Here is a 26,269-nt window from a genome sequence, read left to right on the forward strand (position 1 = left end):
TTACATCACTGTACACTTGACCACATGAAAACATGAACATGCATAAGAAATATGTAACCAACCACACACATGCATAAACACATATGATCAAGCATGAATGAATGATACTTGTAACCATGCCTACAAGAATGATACATGCAACCAAGCATACAAGAATGTAACCAAACATATAACAATGTAACCAAGCATACAAAATGATACATGTAAGCGACATATAACAACATGTAACCAATCATATACTCACAACAATGCACTCCAACATAACAACATCAGCTTCCACATGACGACATCACTATCACCATGATCAAAATCATGCAAATGCAACAAGCACATGGAATGTAAGTGTAAGAGACACACATGCAACTGGCATGCATACATGACCAACACACATCCCATCCAATCTAAGGGGTGAACCATGCTATGATACCACTCTGTAACGCCCTCCTCCCACATCTACCCAAGCAACCGGCCAGTCGGGGTAAACACGCGACGAGAGACCACCATGACATGATTCGACATCCTAAGTTATGTTAAGGAAGTGGAACTGACAAAAACACACCTTACATACATTCAACATTAGTATTAGGACCCTCAAGAATCAATCCAATCTTGCTTCCAACTAGTCCCTGGGTCCCACTAAGATTTTGGACCGCTTAACCTCTTGACATTCTCATGCTATGGGCATCCCAATGTCCAGGGACCTTTGGACACTCTCACAGGCCCACAAGCCAATGTCTAGGGACTCTTTTGTACAGTGTTGTGCCAACATCCTCAGGATTTGAGTGAATTTTTTAGGCCCAGAGCCCAAGTCACTGCCCAAAATTGAATCACATCTTTAGAACAATAAAATAACAAGGAAATGAAAGTATAAGTGCAATCACTTGAGTGAGACCCATACTAGACCCCTACTAGCCATGACATGCATTTCATCAAACATGTCACGAATATGTAATCTACAGGTTTAAATAACATATTTGAGAATAAGGGTCCCATACTTAACTGAGAATCTCTAAGAAGCATTGATTCCTCAACACATCAACTACCATTTCATCCATTAGGTCATAGATACATTGTCCATTCATTTACAAGTAAAAACATGATGAAATCCATACATAGCTACTATCATAAAATACATACATAACCAACATAATAGTAACACAAATACCAATGAAATAACAACCATATGATCCACATATAAACCAGTATAATACTCATAGAAATACAAGGAGAAATAACCTCATATTGATGATGCAAAATCAAAACCCGGGATGGGACTTCCAAGTTCCACCCGGTTCAGCCAAATCTCTCTTCAGCCATTCACCCCCATGCCATATTCCAAGCATGAATGTGGGATCTCATAGAAAACATCAATACAAAACCATCCAGGGCTTCTAGAGGCCATCCACCTCAACCCATCAAACAATGATTCCACCTCGCGGTCGGACATCAAAAAACCATCATTAGATTGGTCTCTATCCAAGCCTTCTAGGGCCTTAGAGAATTTGTCCAACCAAAGCTCCAGGAATAGTAACTCAACCCACAACTTTTACCCAGCTTTAGAGTGTTTTTCCAACCAAGGCTCCAGGACTAGTATCTTGACCCTCCAAGGGCTCCAGAGCATTTTTCCAACCAAGGCTACGAGACTAGTAACTCAACCCAAGCTATTACAGGGCTCTAGAGTGTTTGTCCAACTAAGGCTCTAGGACTAATAGCTCAACCCAAGCTAAGGAAACATGAGAACAAACCAAAACAAAACAATGAAAATGAACCCACAATCTCCATGGCTATCCAGGAAATGGAAAGGCTAGGCAATCCACTGTCAATCTTGACCATCCTCCATGTCAATTACAAAGCACAACTAAAAAACCACATGCATATGCCATGCATGCCAAAAATAGTGAGGAAAACATACATGCAACTTGGTAACTACAAACAAATCCCGCTGTAGCTGCTGATCCTAATGTCCTCTTGCGCTTTCCTGCTCTTCATTTGCCTCCTTTCTCCAAAAATCCAAGTATGCCACACTCTCCAAGAGTGCTCCAAGAAAACTCTAAGTCTCCAAGAGTATATGAGAGAGAGAATAATCAGATAGCTCCAAAATTGAACTTACAAAAGGTTACTAATTGATCCTCAAAAGCCTTTTTATTAATGAGGCCTCTATTTTCTTCATTTTCCATTATTTTCCTTCATTTTCCTTCTCACATGCAACTTGTGACCTTTCACCTTCCTTTTCTCCTAATTTCCATTATTTTCATAAATAAATGTGCCAAAAATGCCATTTTTCCTCTCCAAATCCTTAGCCATTTCCTTTGCCAATTTCCTTAACCATTAATAACCAAATGAACACCCACACTAGGATGTCTTTCCCAACATTCAACTTGGAATAAGTGTCCCATCAACCATGGTTATTTTTTTTGCCTTTATCAACTTTTATTACATGGAATTTTCACTAGGGTTGTTATGCCAAAAAGTTAGAAAATTTTCAAATTAGGTGTGAAAAAACCCATTACCTCATTGTTGTATCTACCCCCTCTCTTTTAAAATTATAACATACTTAGTAATTTTTCATATTTGTGGGATATGGGATACCTATCCTTTATATCCTCCCTTCTCTTATCACCCACCTCCTTGCAATAATCCAACACTTAGCCAATATAAATTTCTGCTAAATGCAAGAATGGGACATCACTTTACCTTGTCAACCCACTTTGACCCCACACTTTTGCATCCTCCATTATCCCTCTGCAACATACAAAATATACCACTTCCAATATATTTATCCATTTCTATAGGATAGAGGTTGTGAAAGAACTTTTTTGTGAATTGATTGTACCACCCACCATGCAACTCCATATCGCACATTTCTACATTTACCAATTCGCACCTTGTGTCACTCATATTGCATTATCAAATTTTCCATACTAAGTCTATTGAGTTGGAATTCTCTATCAAGCACCACCTTTGAGGAGAATTAAGGGCTCACCATTAGCACATTCTTCATGCATTTGTATTGATAACAACTTTGAATATGGAACCATTCTCATAAGATCATCCATATGTTACATCAATGAGGTAATTTTTATTCATTAACCACCTTATTCAACATGTAATATAATGACAAGATGATGGTGAGTGTAATAACATGCAATACTAATTTCATTACTAAATGGAATATTAAATTTCTTGATTAGTGATTATATTAATACTTGTAATAAAAAAGAGACCCTTGTTGTGGATATACTATTAACACACTTGGACCAGAAGATTGTGACTTTCAATTTTTTGTGTCCTATATACCGTATTCAGGATTAACACTAGAGAAAAATAATTCTAACAAGGTCTGGGTTTTCAAAATAGCAAGAGTAGATTGTATTCTTGAATTCTTTGATTTCATAGACATATTTTCCTAGTGTGCATCATAATTTGTTACAAAGACAAGGATGCTACACCTTGAAGTTGGAAAAACTCTTTTCCTCCTCCCTCCAAGTCTTTTCAAAAAGGTTCTATGACTCCCCACTTTGCACAAATTTTTCAAGACATTTGAAGTAGACGATTTTATAGCTCAAGGAGGAGGAGATGAGCTATTAATAAAGTTTCTCAAATAATCACCTATTGGTTCAATATATTTTTCTCTATTTGAGGTAAGATCACTAACAGACCCATACAAAGAGTTTGCATGGCTATTTGCAAGAATGACTATTTAGGACACCATGATGTACGTCCCAAAATACACCCTCTATATTCTTACTATTCGATGCATGAAGATTTTTTTTTTGAATAGGTTAGTATTATCTCAAAAGAAATTCAATACCAGTTAGGAAATTTTAAAAAATCAAGAGGTTCTTTAGGACCTCTTATTTAGCATAAGCTTTAGTTTACTATATTATATTTCTGGATTTTCCCCGGCCACAAAATGTCAATTTTGATGAAGGTCATGTTTAATTCTAGTACCTAATATTGTGGAAGCATAAGGATCCTTTTCACTTTTACCATATACAAAGCTCTTTTCTCGCATAATTCAAGACAATTATTGTTGGTGCTCTAACATATAGGTTTCCTTAGGAAGATCAAACCTTTCTTTCCAAGAAAGGTGTTTTTTATTATCAAGATAGATTCTCATATATTATGTTATTTTTGTTTGAGAGGAAGACAATCCTTCTCCATTATTAGTATGTGATAATTTTTTCATAGTATAATTTTGTCAGTAATAAAAATTCTATACCCATTTCTTCAAGCAAAAGAGAAAAAAGAAGTTTATCACAACCCCTATAAAAATTACATATTTCACTATCAAAATTGTATCTCACTTAGATGAAATCACCTCTTATTTTGATTAATTCAAAATGAGGCAAGTACAAGTGTGCGGTCAAATAATTAATCTTTTAAAAGGAAAAAAAATATTCACTATAACATTTAATTATCAATTAGGGGTCATATGTCGTTTTTCCAAATTATTATGCAAAATATATGCATGTTGCAAAGGTTGATTTTTCGTGTGTCACTAATATGCAATTGTAGAAAAGATTAAATAAAAGAGAAATTAAGTTACATCATTTAAATGAAAATAACACAATAAAAAAATTATGAATCATGAGGTAAGTAATATCCAATGGTAATAAATGAATATCAACACATGGACATAAAGCATGCACTCATTGCTATGTAACCTTTCATAAAAAAATATCTAAGAAGTAATATGCAATGATGAATCAAGAGCCCATAAGATTAAACACTATATATATGAGTTTTACCTTAGAAGCTTAATGAGAAATATGATAATTATAAAGAACATTGGAATCAATCCAATAATTAAATAACAAACTGCAATTGCAAACCACCTACACTAACTAATCCAACACTTGTTTTGAGGAGTGGGCCTTACTTCCTTGGAACAATGTGTTGTGAATTTATTTCAGAAGGCAATAAAGTAACAATCCCATGCACATAAGCTTAATAACTATCAATAAAGTTTGCATTAATTAGAAAATTAGTTCATAATACACTTCAATATTGTTAACCTCATGTGCCATGATGGAGAGGGTTTGGTTCACATACATCTTTATAACTTGTATAACCTTAGAAAATATTCTAAGAATAGTCTTGAGAATTTAAAATTCTCAAGTTTCTCTAACTATCAATTAAAAAAGAGATCAATTACAATCATCTTTCTCAAAATAAAACATCATTTTTCTTATTACATCTTGTCCTTGTCAAATGACGGTCCAACTAGGCCCTATTGATAATCATTTTTTGATATCAATTCCAACTATTCTCTCACCAATAATTTGGATCTATTTTTCTAACCAAGATTGAGCTCTTAAATGCATATAGTTGTTACAATTAATAATATCCAAATAGAGATAATTGTTAATTTGAAACTCGTGGTTGCAACTGTCTCACGTCTTTTACTTAAAATAGTTATGGGAGCAACAACACTACAAAATGATTGAAGTGGAAGCAACAAGAGTAGTAGCACATTGGTAGTAGTAGTAGTATATTGATTAGAATTGAGTAGTAGCACAACAATGGTGGCACAAGAGTCACATCAAACTTGTGATCTTGAAATGGATGCTAACATAAATATTTTCTAGAATTGAGTAAAAAGAGTCCTATTACTTCAACAATGCTATCCTATAGAGTAGGAGAAAGGGAGGAAGATTCCTGCTCCACTTGGCTTGTCAAAGTTTGTTTTCATGCCCTCTCTCCTCATCCCTACATTATTTCCTAGAACAATCAAATTGAAATTTTTTCCCATGTTCATTGTTTCTATGATAATGCATGAATTACTAGGTATTTAATTAGGCTATGATGAGAGATGCAAGTGATAGTATTCCTATCCATTTTGATTTTCCTCATCCTATGTTGCAGGGTTCTTAATAAGAAGTGAATGATGTTGATTATACTATAGTGTTAAATATGGGTTAACATCTTAGGGTAGTACCCAAAGATCATACCATGCCTATTGTACAAAGTAGGAAACCTCCTACCAAGGTCGAGGTAGGGATTTCAATGAAATATTTTCCCCTTCTTCACCAAGGTTTCTCCTTCCAACAAGATGTATTGTCTCACCTTTGGAAGTACAAATTTTATTTCAAACCAAAAACCATTGGTTTGAGGCAACCTTGTAAATGTAGATGATGATAGATACTATGATGTAGAGGCTGTAGAATTGAGTTGATGTCATTTGAAAGTTCCTTGTAAATTATAGGGCATTTTTTGAATCAAACCACTTTAGTCTCTCAAGGTAAATCACCCACCTTGCATCTTAGAAAAATTGTTAGACCTTTGCATTGTTCTATAACAAAGGTATAGTCAGTGGTTCATGCTCGACAATGTATTCTCCCATGGTTTTATCATAAAAATGATTTGTTCAATGTAGGTGCAGTAGGGGTCACTTGGCACTTTGAGTTTTAGTAGGAGAAATGGTGTGTAAATTTTCCAGACCTAGAAAGGAAATATTGGAAAATGGATGGTACATTATGGAATTATGGAATTTTTATTACTAAAAGTGGAAACAAATCTTGCCATTATGCATGGTGCAGTAATGACATTGAAAAATGGGAAGGTAGCTAATATTAACTTGGTGATGGATGATGCGGTGATCGTTAGGTGGCTAATGTGGTAAGTAAGTACTAACTCCCCTACCATATAAATTGACAATTTTCCCTTGGTCACACGATTTGACATAATTTTACTAAATGGTTAGATTTCCCATAAATTATGTTGTTTAATGAAATATATGTGTTGTGCAGAGAAGAAAACCTAGTTATACTTACCCATGTGCCACCACCATTGGAAAATACATGCATGCTATTATGTGTTCCTCTGAAGTGGTGGACCATAATAGTGGACAATGATAACAAGTGAGTACATGGAGTTTTGTAGTAGGAGGTACATTGAATAGTGGAGTTGTAGTAGTCTACCAGAAGTTGGGTGGAATTCCTTGAACAAGAGTGGTGGGAAGTAGAGTTGAAACATCATAGGGTCATGTCAACATCGAGTTGTAGTGATAATACATTGTGACATTCAATAATTTTTAATTACATAGAGTTACAACAATCATGGTGTTCGATAAATTATAGTGAAGCATAGTTGTAGCAATCACACATTGTGGCATTTAGGCAGTTGTAGAAACACATAGTTGTAGCGATTACAATGACAACGTGTTGCAAATTTTGTTTAGTTATAACAGTGTGGAGTTGTATAAATCGATAGTTGTTGCTATGTCGATTTAGATTTTTAGGAAAAATTTACTGCAACAAATAAAGTAACAAGGATAGGGAAAGTTGCTCTCCCCCTCTTTTTAAAAGTATCGATCACTTACGAGCCAATTTTCAAATAGAACTTTTCTAGTTTTTCCCAAAGGGTTTTTACAAATAGATTTATTTATCATTTGTATATATAGAAACATAATTCATGTAAAATATGCTAATGGGGTTGCCATTGCATCAACGATCTTGAGATCCTCATTACACCTTCACGTATACATATTTTGTTGTGAAGTCTTTCTTGGACAATGATTTATTGCATAATATCAATAATTTTCCATTGGACATAAGGGATTTTATGGCTCATCAATGGTGTATAGCTTCATATACCCATTATCATATACAATATATTTAGTATGGTCCTAGCCGTCAAGTATAGAAATTCCATTTGAAATCCTTGAACTTGGAATTATAGAGCCCAATCACCTTTGTAGAAATTATTCTTTATGATAAATTTGTCATGCCACCTTTTCCATTGTTGGTCAATTATAGTTTCATACACAACATCTTGAGAAGGCTCATTGGTTTCATTCAATTGATTTAGTTGATGTTGTTGTGTTGTGATGAGGTCTAAATTGACTTGTAGGGTAGTTTCTAATGTTTGAACTTCGAATTCAATTGGAAAAAGATTCTTCCCACTATAAAAAAATTCATAGGGAGTGAAACCTATGGTGTTTCACCATGTTGTTCTATATACCGAAAGATCTTCAAGAAATTATTTTCCTACTCCTAATGGTGAAGTTGCATGGATTTGTGAGAATGGATTCTATTACTTTTTTGGTATACTCTTCCTATCCATTGGCCTATAGATGGTACATGATGAGATCATGTGCTAAATTGTATACTTCCTTTTGATATTATGTATTAGATGATAAGTAAAACAATCTCCTCCACCAGTGACTATTTATCATGGAAACCCAAAGTGAACAAATATCTCAAGGAGGAAATCTGCCACAACTTTATTAGTAGCCCTTGGAAGTGCTTTGTATTCTACCCATTTTGTGAGATAATTAGTGCATACCAAAATGTGGACCCTTAGATTCGATGAGGGATTGATTGGACCCATGAATTCTAAGGCCCATTTTAAAGGATTCAATAACAAGTTGAGTTTGTAGTGGCATTTTACCAATCTGTGTTAGCTAACACATTCATTGGAAACTATCACAACTTTGTACATACTTCATTTAATAATGGAGAAAATTAGGCCAAAAATAGTATAGGTGAAGTACTTTGTGAGTTATTTGTTTGTTGGGAATTTCCCTCCACAAAGTTCATCATGATAAGCCTTAAGGATGTCATAGAATCCATCATTTGTGATACAAAATCGAATCACAAGATCTAACTATGTATAGAAAAGGAAACCATCTATCCATTAATACCTGACACTTTGCTTGATGATGCCCCATTATTTCTTTGGAGATAGGTGGTTTGGGAGATTCCTTGCATCCAAATAGTTGGCAATATATACATACCATGGTGTGGGTAGATACTACAAAATGATGCTTATTAGGAAAACTAGCTTCAACAGGTAAGGCATCTCGATCATTGGTAAGTTTGGGAAGAAATTTGGAAAACAATATTATCTTTCCCAGGCTTCTCAATGATAGTGATGCCAAATTATTATAACAACAATAACCTCCTAGCCACTCTACTATTAGTGATGGCCTTGTTCATAAAATATCAAATAGAAGAGCGATTAGTGTGTATGTTGGTGTGTAGGGGCCTAACCCAGGTTCAGAGGTGATTTAGCCAAACAAATCCCGGTACTACTGGCCCTTTCGGCAATAGTCCGTGGAGCGTGGACTGAGGTCTCACCCAAAGTAGTATGGGAGGGTGCTAGAACTAGGTTTTCGCACCCTAGAGATGTCTGATGATTTTTAGTGGTCAACAGATTTACCTTGCGCGCACGTCGCTATGCGTATCTATTAGTACCTTGCATCCTATGATGCTACCTTCGCACAACCCTACTTGAGGCGTGATCCGTGTTATTACCCAATTTCTTACTATTAACCTGATATTAGTCTATCACATAGCTTGTCAGTATGTGTCTAGTTATATTAACAGTGTTCAACATTCATATAAGTGCGCGCGATAAAGAAAACAATATAATTAAACATGAAATAGTACAAGAACAGATACACAAGATTTGGAATCAAACTTCTCTTTATTATTCTTCTTCCTTGGTTACAGACTTGACTCCATCCTGCGCACTCAGTTGTAGGGGTCCGCGCACTCAGCTGCAGGGGTCCGCACACTCAGCTGCGGACTTTACTAGGCCTCTGCGCACTCAGATGTAGAGCCTCTTCCTACTATTATGACCCAAAGCACTTCGACCTTTACTCTATGTTCACTATCTTCTAGACTCCATTCCTTTCTCTATGTATCTCTTCCTCTCCTTTACAACTTAGAGCCTCGCTCTATTTATACAATCCCATGGTCTGTGGACCATAGGTAGGCTGACATTACATTACAAAACTTAGGGCAGACAACCCTACGACTCAATATACATTTCGCCCTCCGCGCCCGCAATTCATGAAGTCTTACAACATTATTTGACCAAAACTTGGGCTTTGAGCCCCAAAACATGTTGTGGGGGGATTCCATGCCCAACAGGCCCCCAACACAAACATCGTGACTTGTCCTCGAGTCACTCTGTCAGCGTGACGATATTGGCGCGGAGTCCTTCCAATTGTTCCCGTATGGTGCTGATGTCTGCAGCACACTGAGTTGCTACTTGCTGAACTTGCTGTATCTATTCTTTTGAGACCTATGTGTCTGAATTGTGTCCTTACATCTGTACTGGCATTTGTTGTGTATGTTTATAGTCTCACGCCCTTGTCCGGCTCCTCGGGTTGCGAAGACTGTGCTTTGGCTGGTTAGTCAGATAGCCGGTCCACCCGTGTAGGGCTTCAAGCGACTGCCATTTAAGGGTTCTCCATTTAGTTTGACTAACTGGACCGTGCCTCCATCAGTGACCTCATTAACTACGTATGGTCCCAACAAGTGCATTATGAATTTTCTCAGAAATTTTTCAAACTTATTGTCATACAACAGCACTAAGCCGTTTACCTTGAAGGTGCACAACTTGATATGGTGGTCGTGCCAGGCTTTTTCACGCCGCTTTTGTACCTGCTGATGAAATCCAGCAAAAAATCATTCCTCCTCGAGTTCTTCCAATTGCAAGAGCCTTTCCTCTAGAGCTTTGCAGTCCATCATCCCTGTGAGCGCTCCTATTCGCAGACTAGGTACGATGTATTTCATCAACATGACAGCTTCCACGCCATAAACTAACCGAAAAGGTGTTTGTCCCATCAATTTCTTGCACGTTTTCCTATAAGCCCATAGTACGACAGGTACGCGTAGGTCCTAATCATTTCACTATGTTTTTCACACTTTGGTCAGTGCAGTCTCCAGTATTTTGTTGAGTGCCTCGACTGTCCCATTAGCTTGTGGGTGGTACAGTGTACTTTTATTATGATACACCTAGAATTGTTCTGTGAGCACACTGATGGTTTCATTCAGGAAATGTGTTCCGTGATCACTCATTAAGATTTTCGGATAGCCAAATAGGGTCAACACGTTTTTGAACAAAAACTTTGCAGCCATAGCGGCTGTGCAGTCTTTGACCGGTTGCGCTTCCACCCATCATGTCAGGTACTCCATCGCGGTGATGATGTAGTGCGCGCCCATCTTTCCCTGAGGTTTGATCGGTCCCACAAAGTCGATTGCCCATTTTTCAAACAGTTGCAATGTCATTTGTGGATTTAGCGACATCTCATCCCTCCACGATGGTTTTCCTATCCTTTGACATATATCGCAGGCCTTACAGTGCGCTTTCAAATCCTGGTGCAGGGTTGGCCACCATAACCCTGCACGAAGAATCTTTTGTGCGGTTGTGCGTCCTGCATAGTGTCCTCCTGTAGTGCCCCCATGTGCCTCCATGAGGATCTGACCTCGTTCAAATTGAGGTATGTATCTTCGTAATATCTCATCATTTCCCATTTTGTATAGGTGCCCTGCAATGACAGAAAAGTCCATCGTGCGCACCACCAATTCCTTTTTCTATTGGATTGGGTATTCCTTCGGCATAGTCGCTATTGTCAGAAAATGGATTATATATTCGAAGTGTCCATCCGTGACGTGCACTACAAATAGATGTGCATCAGGTAGTCCCTCCTCCAAATTCGTGGGTTCCTCGCCCGTCTCAATTCGTGACAAGTGATCTGGTCCTGTTTTCAGGCATCCCGGCTTGACTATGACCTCAAAATCATATTCTTGGAATAGTAAGATCCATGTGCATATGCACCCCCCCAACACAGGCTTATTCACCAAGTATTTCAACATGGAATGGTCGGTATACATATTGAAATGTCCTCCGAGTAAATAGTGTCAGTATTTTTGGAGTGCGTACACCATCGCTAACCCCTCGCACTCAGTGGTAGAATAGTTCTTTTCTGCTTTGGACAATCTTCGACTTGAAAACACGATCGGGTGATCCACGCACTCCGTGCCCTCCTCTGTGAGTACTGCTCCCAGCACAATACACAACACGTCAATATGTACATGAAATTCCACATCCCATTTTGGGAAGACCAGGATTGGAGCGGAGGCTAGTTTTCCCTTCAGGACATCCAAACTCTTCATTCAATCATCATTCCAGCAATATGTAACATCCTTTTTCAATAGCGTTTCCATCAGCGCTGTTATTTGGGCATAACTTTTGATGAATTTCCTATAGTATCTGGTATGTCCCAAGGTAGCGCGTAGTTGTTTAAGACTTTGTGGTGCTTCCAAATTTAGAATAACGACAATCTTTGTAGGGTCCACCATCAGTCCTTGTTTGCAGACCACATGTCCCAGTAGGTTTCCAAAGGGAATGAGGAATGTGCACTTGTTAAGGTTCAGCGCAATCTGGTGTTGGCGGCAAGTATCCAGCATCGAGCGTAAGATTGCTACATGGTGCTTAACTAATCCAAAGACAGTCCAATCATCCAGATAGACCTCCAAGAACTTGTGGATGTATTCTTTGAACATAGCCACAACGATGCGCTGAAAGCTGGTTGGCGTGTTCTTCAGTCCAAATAGCATAACGGTGTATTGAAAGCAGCCCCATTTTGTTGCAAAGGTCATTTTGCTTCTGTCTTCTAGCGCGATATTGATCTGATGGTACCCTGAGAACCCATTCGTGAATGAGTATGCTTCCTAACCGCCAACATTCTCCAGTACTTCATCTGTGAACGGTGTCAGGAATGGATTGTGTACACAGGCGTTGTTCATCTTCCTGAGGTCCACACATATTCTTATTTTGCCCTTCTGCTTTTTTTCCTGTACTACCATAGGACTCACCTAGTCGGATTCTTCCACTGGCTCAATAATTCCAGCTGTGAGCATTTTGTCTAATTCTTCGCGGACCTTTTCCTTATATTTCGGATTCAAGTGGTAAGGCCGCTGCTTAACTGGCTTCGTGTCGGGTTTCAGGGTGATCTTCATCATCCCTAAGTCGCCAATGATCCCTTTTAAGTCTGTAATTTTTGTCGGGAGCAAGTCTTGGTATTCGTGGCATCATCCCAATAGTCCCCAAGTGTTGCATACTTTGGCTTCGCCTCCGTTCCAATGTTTACCTGCTTTGTTTTTAGCGACGCGGTGATGTCGGCATCCTCAATCGATGGTCCTCGAACCTCACGACAACCTTCCGTTTATGGAATGTTAATATTTCATGTGTCCTCATCATCCTCATGAACAGTTACATTGTAACACTCCAGCATGCAGCTCAGTTGCCTTGCCCATTTTGGCTGAAGTACCTCCATTGGTTCCTAGGGTATTTTGAAGATAGCTGCTTTTACTGCCTACAGTGCATCGTCAATAGTATCCTACCAATGATATTCAAACGTGAAAGTTAATAGAAATCCCTCGCGCAAGATATCCCATTCGCTCGTACCACGGCGGAGCTCCGTCACAGTATACCAATTCATGGGTATGACATCCAGGGTATGATAGAAAAAATGTACCCATTCAGGTTGTGGCTCTTCCCCATAGACCTTGGTCCATTTCGTGAGGTGTGTACGTGGATTATACTGTCTGTCATACTTGTCTACTAGCTGCATTTATGGTTGCCCAAATCATAGGCACATCATCCTTCTACATCCGCGCCAATCCTCAAAACTTCCCTGATGTGTACCCCACCACCTTGCGGGCGTCGCGTGCAATGCCCATTTTAAAGCATCAAATCGCTGCTGTTATAGTACTTCACTTTCAAATTTTTTTAGGAATTCATCTACCGTTGTCAACCCATCATACATAGGCAGATCCCTTACCTCTGTTGTCATGCAACGCAGTGATCTAACCATCATGTTGCAATTTAGCGTGGTTACCTCGTGTAACCGGTTCTACCATCGTTCTGTTTCCTCATCCAAATCTGATGTGAAGGAGCTTTCACGCTCCCACGAAATCCTACCATCTGCTGTTGGATTCACCCAATCCTGTTCTCGCATGGTTATCTTGTACATACAATCGAGATCGTCACCACTATCATTGTCGCACATCGGTTTAGTTTATCACGCTCCTTCAGCCGGATTTAGTGGTACTACTACGCGTAGTGACTTTTTCTCAAAAATCATTTTGTGCTTCTTCAGATTTATGACTCCATTCATATCGGTGGCCCAGTGTATTCCTAGTAGTGCGGGATAGGGATTGATATCATCGACAATCTCTATCACTTCGAAATCCGCCAACGCACTTGCACCTTCAATATCCACCATTACCCCTTGCAATCTCCCCATGGGGAGGATATTCTGCTGGTTCGCCATTCGTAATTGAATAGGAGACCATTGTAGTGTGGGTTTGCCCATGCATTCCCATGTTTGTTTTAGCATTACATTCACGTCTGATCCAAGATCTAGGATTACCTGATCCATTTCATACTCGTTGATTTGCGCAGTCAACCTCATTTCCCTTCCTGTGCGCAATTCATGCTTTCCAAGTTTCCGGACCACACGCGGTTCTCCTGACCCCGCACACCTAGTGATAAGTTCCTGTAGTCCTTTTACTGCCTTGCTATCGCGCAGCAGTTTCATGCATGTCTCCAGAAAGGTAGTCAGCATTGAATGATCCATCCCTAGTTCTAGTTGATCCTTACTACTTGAAGTGGAGGCCTCCATGAAGCACTTCTTAGCTTCCATGAATGTCTCCTTTGCGCATTCTAAATCAAATTCAGGTTCCTTTGTAGGAGCCTTGCGAACCCACACACTTTCTTCTGGTTGCTTATCTTTATCATCTTCGATGGTGATATCGCTTCTGAGCACTATGTTTACATTCGGGTCTTCTTTGTGTGGCTCAGACCTTATCATTTGCAAATTTTGATTCGGAGGAGGCTAGAGTACCCCCTTTTCGCGCAGCCTCGCTATCAATGTAGGGAAGTCTTCTGCCTCATGATAAAACTGAGTATAGTATAAACATGATGTCTTCGTCGGATTTGTACAATCGCATAGTGTCTTGGCCCTCTGCAATTGTAACAAATTAGTTGTCCGCGACCCCTTCCTGGTCCCATTCCACCTCGACCTCGTCCGCGCCCCTAAAATCCAACGCGCGCCATTCCTGCATTTGGGTTGAGGGCTCGTGTTTCGGTTTGTACCCTGTAGGCAGGAATCCGATCCATCATTAGTTTGTAGCTTTTGCAGGTGCGTTTGTCATGGCCTACCGACCTGCAGAAATTACAAAAAATTGTTGGGACGTCTGTGTATACTTCTGCAATAGATGACAATTATTCGTAGTGTGTTTTCCTCCTATCTGACAGATCGCGCACCATAGTGTAGGTGCTGCGCTTGGTCCTGCTTTTGCCTTAGGTCTTAATGGCATCGGCCCTCCTCCTGCCAAGTAATTCGTGAAAACTGGACAGTGGTCCTTATCATGCCCCTGGCCTTTGCATTTTATGCACCATACCTCCTCGCGCACCTCTGGCCGAGGTGCCCTGTCTTGTTTCAAATTTTGCATTTCCAGACACAAATTTTGCAGTTGCGTGTGGATTTGTTGGACTCCCAGACCAGGATCTTGTATAGGGGTCTCATGCAATCTCATTTCCATCTCCAAAGCTTCGGCCTGGGTGGAAAGCTTTTGTTGTGACAGTGTCGTCCTTAAATGCGGTGTTAGTGACGCTACAAACCAGGCGCGATGTTGTCCATTCGTCAAAGTCATGTTGGCTTCACGAATCATACTCTTCAGCCTCTGGTCTAGATCCCAGGGGGTCTCGCCCGGGAGCATCGCGATCTCCTTAAACCCGATAATTGATTGTGTCTCCAACTTTGGCCTGCTAAATTCCCTGTTCAGCGCGGCCTAGATTTCTGCGATGGTCATTAGAATGCTTAATGTACCATGTTAATGCACGATCCTAAAACGCACTTACCAGCGTAGCCTTCTTTATATTGTCATCCACGACTCCTTGTGCTTCCCATACCGCCCTTACCACAAACTAGAATTGGTCCGGATCTTCATTCCCTACTCCTCTGAATACCGGCAGTTTGATCGCACTCGCCATACTGAACTGTGGTGGTGGCGGAGGTGGGGTGGGTGGAGATGGAGGTGAAGAGGGTGAGATGGGTGGCAGTGTAGGTGGAGGTGGTAAGCGCAGAATTTACTGCCTTATCAGACTGACCGCGCTTCTCGGAGAAACTTTCGCGAGCTCTTCCTCGCTTTCCCACGAGGGTGAAATTAAGGGACTAGTTTCTAATTCTTCACTACCTCTGTTTCTGTAGATCTTCCCACTTCGCGTAGTCCCAAACATTAATTTATTCACATAACCCGCTTTTCACAAAATAGCATCTTAATCCAAGTGTTCAAAGATTTAATATACTTACCTCGCAGTCCTTTGAGGAAGCGTCGTTCTGCCTCACTGTAGCTGACGATCATATCTACCACGAACTCAATGATAAATCCTCCTATAATCTGATCGAGCCAATGGTCCACAGCTCATGTGATCTTATCTCCTGACACTTCTAGTCTACACACTAATTCTGGGGTCCACACGATGGGTTTGTCGAGCCTACACCTTCCCTGATTGTCTTCTATCTTCGTGATCCACTCATACAGCTCAGAAGGAAAGGATGCAAAGAAAATTTCGTGGATTTCTATATATAAGTAGCACTCCAACCACTATTCCTTAGATACTCGTGGATTCCTGTTTTCCTGCGCCGCGAACTCGTGAATCTTCTTGTCCAACCACCCTTCAATTTCTTTCTTGGTTGGATTCTAGTGACACAACATTAGACATCCCTTATGCAGATCCCGATCCCAGCAATGGAACCATTTGTTGGCTTGTAGGGGCCTGACCCAGGTTCAGAGGTGATTTATCAAAACAAATCCCGGTACTATTGGCCCTTTCGGCAATAGTCCATGGAGCGCGGACTGAGGTCTCACCCGAAGTAGTATGGGAGGGTTCTAGAACCAGGTTTCCACACCCTAGAGATGTCTGATGATTTTCAGTGGTCCATAGATTTACCTTGCGCGCACGTCGCTACGTGTATCTATCAGTACCTCGTAGCCTGTGATGTTGCCTTTGGGCAACCCTACTCGAGGTGCGATCCGTGTTATTACCCAATTTCTTACTATTAACCCGATATTAGTCGATCACTTAGCTTGTCAGTATGTGTCTAGTTATATTAACAGTGTTCAGCATTCATATAAGTGCACGAGATAAAGAAAACAATATAATTAAACAGGAAATAGCACAAGAACAGATATACAACATTTGGAATCAAACTTCTCTTTATTATTCTTCTTCCTTGGTTACAAACTTGACTCCGTCCAGCGCACTCAGCTGCAGATTCTACTAGGCCGCTGCGCACTCAGCTGCAGAGCATCTTCCTACTACTATGACCCAAGGCACTTTGACCTTTACTCTATGCTCTCTATCTTCTAGACTCCATTCCTTTCTCTATGTATCTCTTCCTCTCCTTTACAACTTAGAGCCTCACTCTATTTATACAATCCCATGGTCCGCGGACCATGGGTAGGCCGACATTACATTACAAAAATTAGGGTGGACAACCCTATGACTCAACATACATTTCGTGCTTCGCGCCCGCAATTCGTGGAGTCTTACAACATTATTTGACCAAGACTTGGGCTTTGAGCCCCAAAACATGCTGTGGGGGGATTCCATGCCCAACAGTGTATAAAGATATGATAGGCAATTATATAATTCCAAAATTTATTGATAGAGTATACAACAATAAGAAATTCCTTTTATGTCAATGTATAGTTTAATTCTACATGATCAAATTTTTTATGACAAAAATAATGATGTAGGGATTCCCTTCCTCCTATTGATCGAGTACAACTCTAATTGTCGAATTTGAAGGAATCTATAGAAACGTGAAATGGAATGGACTAGTTGGGTCCTCATAAGATTAGGGCCTTAAAGACATGTTTCTTTGGAGTTTCAAAAGAAGATTCACACTTGTCAATCCAAAAAAATCCATATTTTTAGTAAGTAATAAATATAAAGGAGATGTTATCTTGGTAAAAATTTCAATAAACTTGTGATAGTAACTAGTATGTCCTAGGAAACTACATACTCCTACATTTTAAGTCTTGGAATATTTGAAATTACCTCAAATTTTATTGGGTTTATTCTAATGCTTGCAATATAGATATGAGCCCAAGAACTATACTTTATGTAAGCATCATTTGACACATTTTTTTTCTAAGAGAAATATTAGTTTCTCTACACCGCTTAAGTACTTTTTCAAAATTTACTAATTCTACCTCAAACATATCACCATAAATTTTAAAGTCATCAAGTACATAGATCTTAACATAGTTTGAATGAAATATAAAAATATAGCAACCATAAACATTTGAAATATAACTAATGCGTTACAAAGCCCAAAGGTAAGACTCGATAAACATAGGTCCCATAGGGGAATGTGAAGTTGATATTTTCCCCTAGCCTTCAAGGATGATTTGAATTTGGTTGTACGCATTAAATCCATCAAGAAACTAGAATAACTTCTTTCATGTTAAAATGTCAAGCACATGGTCAATGAAGGGTAAGGGAAAATCATCTTTGTGCATAGCTTTATTTAGTTCCTATATTCAATACAAATACTCCACTCTCCATTCTTTTTGGGTACTATAAATAGTAGAGAAACCCATTGACTATCACAGATTGGATAAATAAAATTTTAATTAAGATATTTTTGAAGTTCTTCTTTGACTATGTCTTTTGAAGTTGGGCTCAAGTAGTTTTGAGGTTTATGGATAGGTTAGGATGAATTCCCTTGATGTTTGAGTACTCCCATGCAAATGCATATTTTTGTTCTTGTAGAAGATGAGCCAATTGTTCATTCCACTGGGAGGGCATATGTGGATTAATATTCACCTGACCCAAAAAACTAATGTTAAATTAAAATATTATGATTTATTCCATCTGAATTTCCTCTCCTCAATTCCCAGAGAGAGAAAAATATTATTCAACTAAAGCCTTGAAGGATAGTGGTTACACTTTCTCCCAATTCAACAAAGCTTTTTGTGAGGCTTGGAATCGAAAAAACAAAATTCCACTCTCTCCACGTGGATTCCTCATTTCCCTTCCTTACATCCATGGCACCATTGATATTATTCTTAAATTTTTAGCCAAAAATAATATTTAAACCCTATTTAAACCTTATAAAGTGCTTAAAAAATATTTTTTTTCGCCAATGATAAAATAAACCCTATGCTAGGATTAGGGGTATACAAAATTCTCTGCTCATTTGGAAAACCATTTATTGGCCAAATAGGTCGTTCATTTATAGATCATATCAAAGAAAATATCATTGACACCACCCACAACCATATCTCCAAATTTGTTGTTGTCGAAAATTCTTTTGAATTAAAACATCTTATTTACTGCGACCAAACTAAAATTGTGGCCTCAACTCTGCATTATACTTTGCACACCATTTGAAAATATCTCAAAATCGAGAAGCACTAGGTTAAATTTAATTGAAAACATGGCTATAAAATTAACCAGTCTTGGAAACCTCTTATTCATCTCCTCAACCACTAAGCCTTTTGTGCTTCACTCCTAACTTCCCCCTCCCACTTTAATCTTTCATTATTTGATTAATGTAGCTCATTTTTGATGTTTTTGTTTCATATTTTCCTTCCCATAATTTAATCTTCCAAAGTTCTTTGTGCTCATCTATTTTACTTAATGGGTTTAATCATTAATTAGAACAAATCGTCTAATTTTATTTAGTATTTTTGAATTTAAATATTATATTTATTAATATTAGAAAATCCAATACATGTTTATATTATAATCCATAAAGGCATCCACGATTTCATTATTTTTTTCCTCTTTAGATTTTTTTTTTTAAAGAGTTGATAATATTAACTAAGACCTTAATAAGATTTATTTCCTATTATTTACATATTTTAATCCTTGATTTCTCTCAATGTCCATATCTTTCCTGGACCAACCCTCCCCCTTAGGAAGCAATGGTCCCCATTGCGTTGAGTGCCTCCATGAGATGGGGAAATTTCTCTTGAACTTGGTCCCTAGTGAGCTACTTGCCCTGGTGCAAGAGTTGGACAACTTTGACAAATCGATACAGTTGGATCCTCCATTTGTGAGTGTTCTTGATCTATGTGTCCATGACCCGATCAGTTGTGGCCTATTCAATGCAGTGTGGGTTGAGCTCTGTTGGTGTCAATGGCTCAATAATATATGATGTGTCCAACAATGACGAAAAGTATGGCTGAAGGTTGTCCACATTGAATATGGGGTGTAAGCCAAGGAATGGGGAGATACTGAGCTCAAAATTGTTGTCTCCCACAACCTTGGTGATGGTGTAAGGTCCATACCAGAGTGGTTGAACCTTACGATGGGCTATAGTGAGGCTTTTTTTTTTGCATATGTAACTGTTGATGGTGCTCGACCCACTAACATGACAGGGGATCTCCCCGGTAAGAAGTCCCAATTAGACCTCAGACTATTTGGTGTAGGAGCCCCAACAGTGGGTCGTACGGTAATGCCTTGACTGTGATTTCGCACAGAGGAAAGTAAGATGTCCTTGTTGGTAGCAAGGGTGTGGCAGTTGCAGTAAGTCAAGGAAGGTGCATGAGAGGTTCTAACACATGGAGAGTGGGATGAGTGCGCCCCTTGGAAACCTGTAATTGTACGGGGATTGGAAGGGAACACATGAGCGAAGATGCATCACAAGCTGGAAAGCAAGTTAGCAAGCAAACCAAAGTGATAGTTAAACCAACAACACATTTCAGAAAGATTCATACATACTTATACAGAATAGACCATACATGCGTAAGCAAACAAATACATATGTCATTTAGAGTAAACAAAATAATTGGAATACAATACAACATATGCGTGAAATGTGTTGGCTTTGTTATATTAAGAAGTGTAAGTTCCAGTCATACAATACATCCATGTCCAACCACTAGTACCGACAATGAAACATTATAGCCACAACTACCTACTCCTCCAAAAAGATATACTAACTCCGCACAGTGGAGAAGCCAAGCCGCGCTACAATACTGTTCAAGATTTATCTAAGATACTCCTATTGAAGCTTGGCTGACCAAAAGCCTCTACAATGAGTTATGTGAGGAATGAGATTTGCAGCATCTGGTTGATGAGTTTTGATAAAATCGAGGTTGCGACGCACATGCCACAAATCTAGGAAAAGTGACACTTGGTGGGAGGTTTCTAAAATGATCCTTGCATGTAACATCCAACTGCTAAAAGTAGATTCTTAAATCAAGGGATGCCTTTGCATGCTACCTTGGGAGAAGTATTCCATGCATGCAAATCAGTTTTGCTTAGTCCCGGAGGGAACCGGTCCACCCAACTGCACATTCAACAATCTTCTTAGCTGAGGGGAAAAATGCACATTTCTGGGAGGGAGTTGGGCTAGCTGCCCAGAGGGATTGCACAATTTCTAGGAAGAGCAGCTGCCTACTACCCAGAATTGTGCAATTTCTGGGCTGAGAAGCCCTGTTGGGACGAATTGCGCAATTTTCTCAGTGAACAATGATAGATAGATTTGCACAATTCTAGAGCCTAGTAGGCTGCCAGACAGAATTGCACAATTTCTGGAGGGAAGGTTGGTAGCCCTCCAAAATTGCAAAATTTCTTGAAGGAGCTGCTTAGTCTACAGCCAGACCAAGTTCGATGAAACTGCCTATGAGGGGGATGTAACAAACTTTGATGGATAGGTTGTCATTCTACAAGAAAATCACTGAATCTTGTGTACTTGACAAGGCAAGACATGCTGTTGTGAAAGGTTCATAGGGAGGCTCCAAAATGAAGCTAATGAAAAATTTTGGAGGGTGGTTGTAGCTGCTACAACACTTGGCGACACACTGGTAGAACTCCAACTCTCTGAATGGACCTTGTTCGTGAAAAGAAAGTCTAACACCTTCGAAAGTATTATTCAGTTCTCAGTTTATCTTGGTTTCCACACTTGCTTGATGTAAGATGTAGCATGTGCCAATATCTTGGTTGATTGACACACATTCCAAGCCAAGTCAACATAGTTGTTTCGATTGGGGTTGAGGGGTATATTGGTGCAAAAGTAGTATAGTCGTCAGAGTCTTAGTTTCATCTTTGGTGTTGCTTCACTGCGAGCAGGCCTAAATAGTACCATGACAGAGTCATCCAGGAACACAAACATTTCTCTGCTACCAACGAGCCTGGTCTGTACCCTAGTGGAGTTACTTGCATCACCTCTCTGCATAGGAAGCCTTTCTCTTCTTTTATCTTAATCATTTTTCATTTTTGAAAATTTTCAGTCTTTATTTTTTTCATTTTTCATAATTGTGCATAACACTTATTTATTTCAGAGGAAGAAGAGGGATCCCGACTTATTGAGAGCAGAAGAGGTTTTTCCTTTAGAGAAGTAGTTTATGCATACCTCTGATGTGCTTGTTAAGGTTTTCCCCCTCACCTTACTCTACTTGACTGAGCTGCCAAGGGTTAACCCAAAAACAATCGACTAGAGGAGGTGACACTAGTTAGCGCGCAAGCATTTTGTTTTCACCAAGGTTCACTTTGAACAGTATGTATTTTCCATCGATGTATCATGGAATAAAATTAACAAGTTCTTCATATAGAGGCATGATGACAGATAACCAAGTAGTGATAGCTGCACAAGGCCTCTTGTATTTTACCCAGCTTGTTTCAAGAGTCATGCATGGTTTCATGTGAAACTAACCTATGAACAAAATCAAGCAAACAAACAACAAAGCCAAGAAGAAGCATAAGTAAATGTGAAAGCAAAGTGATTAAGCAAACAAGCAAGCAGACAAACAAACATGCAAAGCAAGAAAGCAAACAAGCATGCAAGCAAGCAAACTGAAAGAAAACACTACTCCTACTCCTAAGCTAACGGTGCATGGGCCTAATCACGTGAAGTGATATTTCCAATGCAGCCACCGAAACATTGGTTGACCCATGTTGGTGAAGGCTTGGTCCGCGAACAACCCAGTTGTGTAGACTAGCAAATGTGAAAGATACACCAATGAAAACATACACACTCCGAGCTTACAAGCGTCCACAGAACATGAGTGAAAGCGCATGACATGCACTCTGTGGACTTGCCATGGTGTTTTTCTACACTACGTGCATATGTTGAGTGTATGCATTCCCTTGACCGTGACATTCAAGAAAACGTGAGAAAGGTAGACCACTTATGTTGCACAAGTGTGCTTGCTATGTAAGATTCCTCCAATGCATGGGTGATGGGACTATCTAGTTCGAGTGGAGGAAGTGAAATTTGAGTGTTGGATTGTTCCTCAGTGCGTACAAATGAGTGATGAGGAACCTCAGGTGTTTGAACAGTTTCCTAATCGGAAGTGAGACCAACCTCAAGACAATGAGGGCCTAACATAACCATCAGCTCAAGCTGAAGTGCCTCTACAGTCTAGGGGATTTTGACTTCGTCGATAGATAGATCATCGTAGACCAGTGGCTTAGACGGATTAACAATGAATGAATCAACATCGTGATCAGATGTTGAGGTAAAGAGATCACGGTGGTCAATATCAGAAAACTCAGGATGTTGGTCGGCATCATCATGATTTGATGAATCATATAGAAGGGTAGATGAGAAGAAAGGATGTTCACCCTCTGTGTTTCCAGAAAAATCAAATGAAAGATCAAGAGGATTTTCAATGAATGATTGGTCCTCTCGGTTTGCAGGTGATGGACTGATATCCGGTGTCCCCTACGAATGATCAACAATGGGTGCATTCATGGATGGAGATGCACATGAAAAATCAGGGATGGCGGGATCATCAAGGATGTCAAGAAAAAATGGAGGGGGTACGGAAAGACAGGGATGGTGCCCTGCTGCTGGTGGATGTTCAAGCTCCCCATCACACAGTTCATGAATGCCAGTGCATGTTGGTTGTGCACCACCAACTCTACCGATAGATTGATCCTCATTCAAAACAAGTGTAGAGTTTAGAATGGAAGAACACAAGATAATGTCATCTAGAGGATGATCAGAATACAAAGACAGAGGTTGAGGTACAAAATACATGTGACGAAGTATGGGACTCACAACCAAGTTTGCATGAAAATTGGAAGGAGAGATGTTGGGAGGATGTTACGGTTCAACAAATGTGTGTTCATGCTCTCCCACCTCACTCTGCGATGGTGGAGTTTTTTGATGAGGGGACGATGGACAATCACTTGTGATAGTGACCGCATCCATCTTTGATTGTGCAGCTCCATCACTGAAGTATGATGAGCGAGGTTTGAGCTTGAAATTCTTCTTGGGATGAGTAGATTTCTTAAGACAATACTCGAATATATCCCAAAGATAAGTAAATTTCATCTGGCTCTTTGGAGCTTGAAACTACAAATCACGGAAGCATTGCCAAAAATCCATAGGCAATTCATGTGGAGCCTTTCGTTGTTGTAACAATTTTTGTTCAAGATATTCTGGATCAAAATGATAGAAAGTGTCTTCAATGAGATCACAGAAGTGCTGAAGTGAGTGCACTCTATCAGCTGGTAGGCTGCACAGTCACCGATGTGGAGATTCGTGAAGTGTGTATGCAAGCAACAGACTGGCCTGTTCGTCAGAACATCCATCATCCTCGTGAAGCAAGGCAAGGAAGTCATGTAAGAACTCAAGCTAGGCCACTTCACCTTCACCATCATACATGTATGTGGACAAGAGATCAAAGAACTCCCTCGTGATGGTGACAGATTCGACATGCGAAAAACATCGTGGAGGGAGTAGAGTACAAGACTCCATGATAGATATGCAAAGGTTCAAAACAGGATGAGAGGACACAACTTGTCATTTGGCCCTCCTTCTAGCGCCAGAATTTTGACGGTTTTGGACCCACCAACATGAAAGGGGATCTCCTCGGTAAGAAGTCCCAATTGGACCTTAGACCATTTGGTGTAGGAGTCTCAGCAGTGGGTCGTACGGTAATCCCTTGACCATGATTTCACACAAAGGTAAGTAAGATGTGCCTGTTGGTAGCAAGGGTGTCACAGCCATAGTAAGTCAAGGAAGGTGCATGAGAGGTTCTAACGCATAGAGAGTGGGATGAGTGCGCCCCTAGGAAACCTGTAATAGTACATGGCTTGGAAGAGAACACATGAGCGAAGATGTATCACAAGCTAGAAAGCAAGTTATCAAGCAATCCAAAGTGATGGTTAAACAAACAACACATTTAAGAAAGATTCATACATACTTATACAAAATAGTCCATACATGCATGCATATGAAAACAAATACATATGTCATTTAGAGTAAACAAGATAGCAGGAATAGAATACAACATATGCATGAAACGTGTTGACTCTGTTATATTAAGAAGTGTAAGTTACAGTCATACAATACATCCATGTCCAACCACTAGTTCCAATAGCGGAATGTTACAGCCACAACCACCTGCTCCTCCAAAGAGATATACTAGCTCTGCGCAGTAGAGAAGCCAAGGCATGTTACAATACTATCCAAGCTTTCTCTAAGATACTCCTATCGAAGCTTGGCTGAACAAGAGCCTCTACAATGAGTTATGAGGGACTATTTATATCAAAGGGTGGGGTGGCCTTGACATTCCCCTTTGTGATAATTCATCTACCCTCATGACTCTTCCTCTACTCTATGACTATTACATCTGACTATCGACACTTGAACTTACATTGGACAAGACATTACATTACAATGCACATGTGCTTATGTGAGACAAAATGGCTTGAGCAAGCTATGCAAGGCGTCAATGACACTCAGACCGTTATGGTAAGACCAACTCTTTGACATCCTTGTGATGGTCAAAGGTGGTGAGTTAATGCCAAGCTTGGTAATTCGTGATGGTGTCCGTGTTCTCAATGGTAACATCTTGCTGAAGCGAACTCTTGCCTTCGTTGCATCCAGATGCACTGATATGGCTCCTCCATCCAACTCGTCTGCTAACATGTGCATGGTTGTCTTGGGTGTGACCGTACCGACAACATGTTGATGCATAGTGTCTTTGCTAATCTCCAAGCATGTGCTGGTGGCCTTGTGTCACACGGAATCAGTCAAAAGTGCGGACACAACCGACCTTCCTAGAAGTCTAAGACATTCTAATGACAAACAAAACAAACTAGAGCTATCCTTCTCTAAACATGCATTATGATATGAGAAATCAAGTGTTTCGTTCTTACCTTTGTCCAAACGCTGTTGTAGAAGTCCAAGCTTTGTTGATCTGGATGAGCTCCTCCTTTTCTCCAAAACCTGCAATCACCAACAGTCAAACAATTAAATAGCACCTGATTATAACATAAAACAAAGCATATTCAACATATAGACCAAGGAGTACATGAAATAACCCATAAACAACAAGTTATTGAGAAGAATGGACCAATTTGCATTAAAGGTAATCAAAAGGAACCATTACAACCTGAGCCTTGGTGTTGTGCAAGCTCCTTCCAGGGTCCACAAGAGTCTTCCTCTACTTTGACAAAGCTCACCCACTTCCAAATAGAACAAGCAAAG

This window comes from Pinus tabuliformis, chromosome 3_2 (genome assembly GCF_031772625.1).
Source record: "Pinus tabuliformis cultivar Carrire ecotype Pingquan chromosome 3_2, CPIR1, whole genome shotgun sequence".
In the NCBI taxonomy this organism is placed as follows: Eukaryota; Viridiplantae; Streptophyta; class Pinopsida; order Pinales; family Pinaceae; genus Pinus; species Pinus tabuliformis.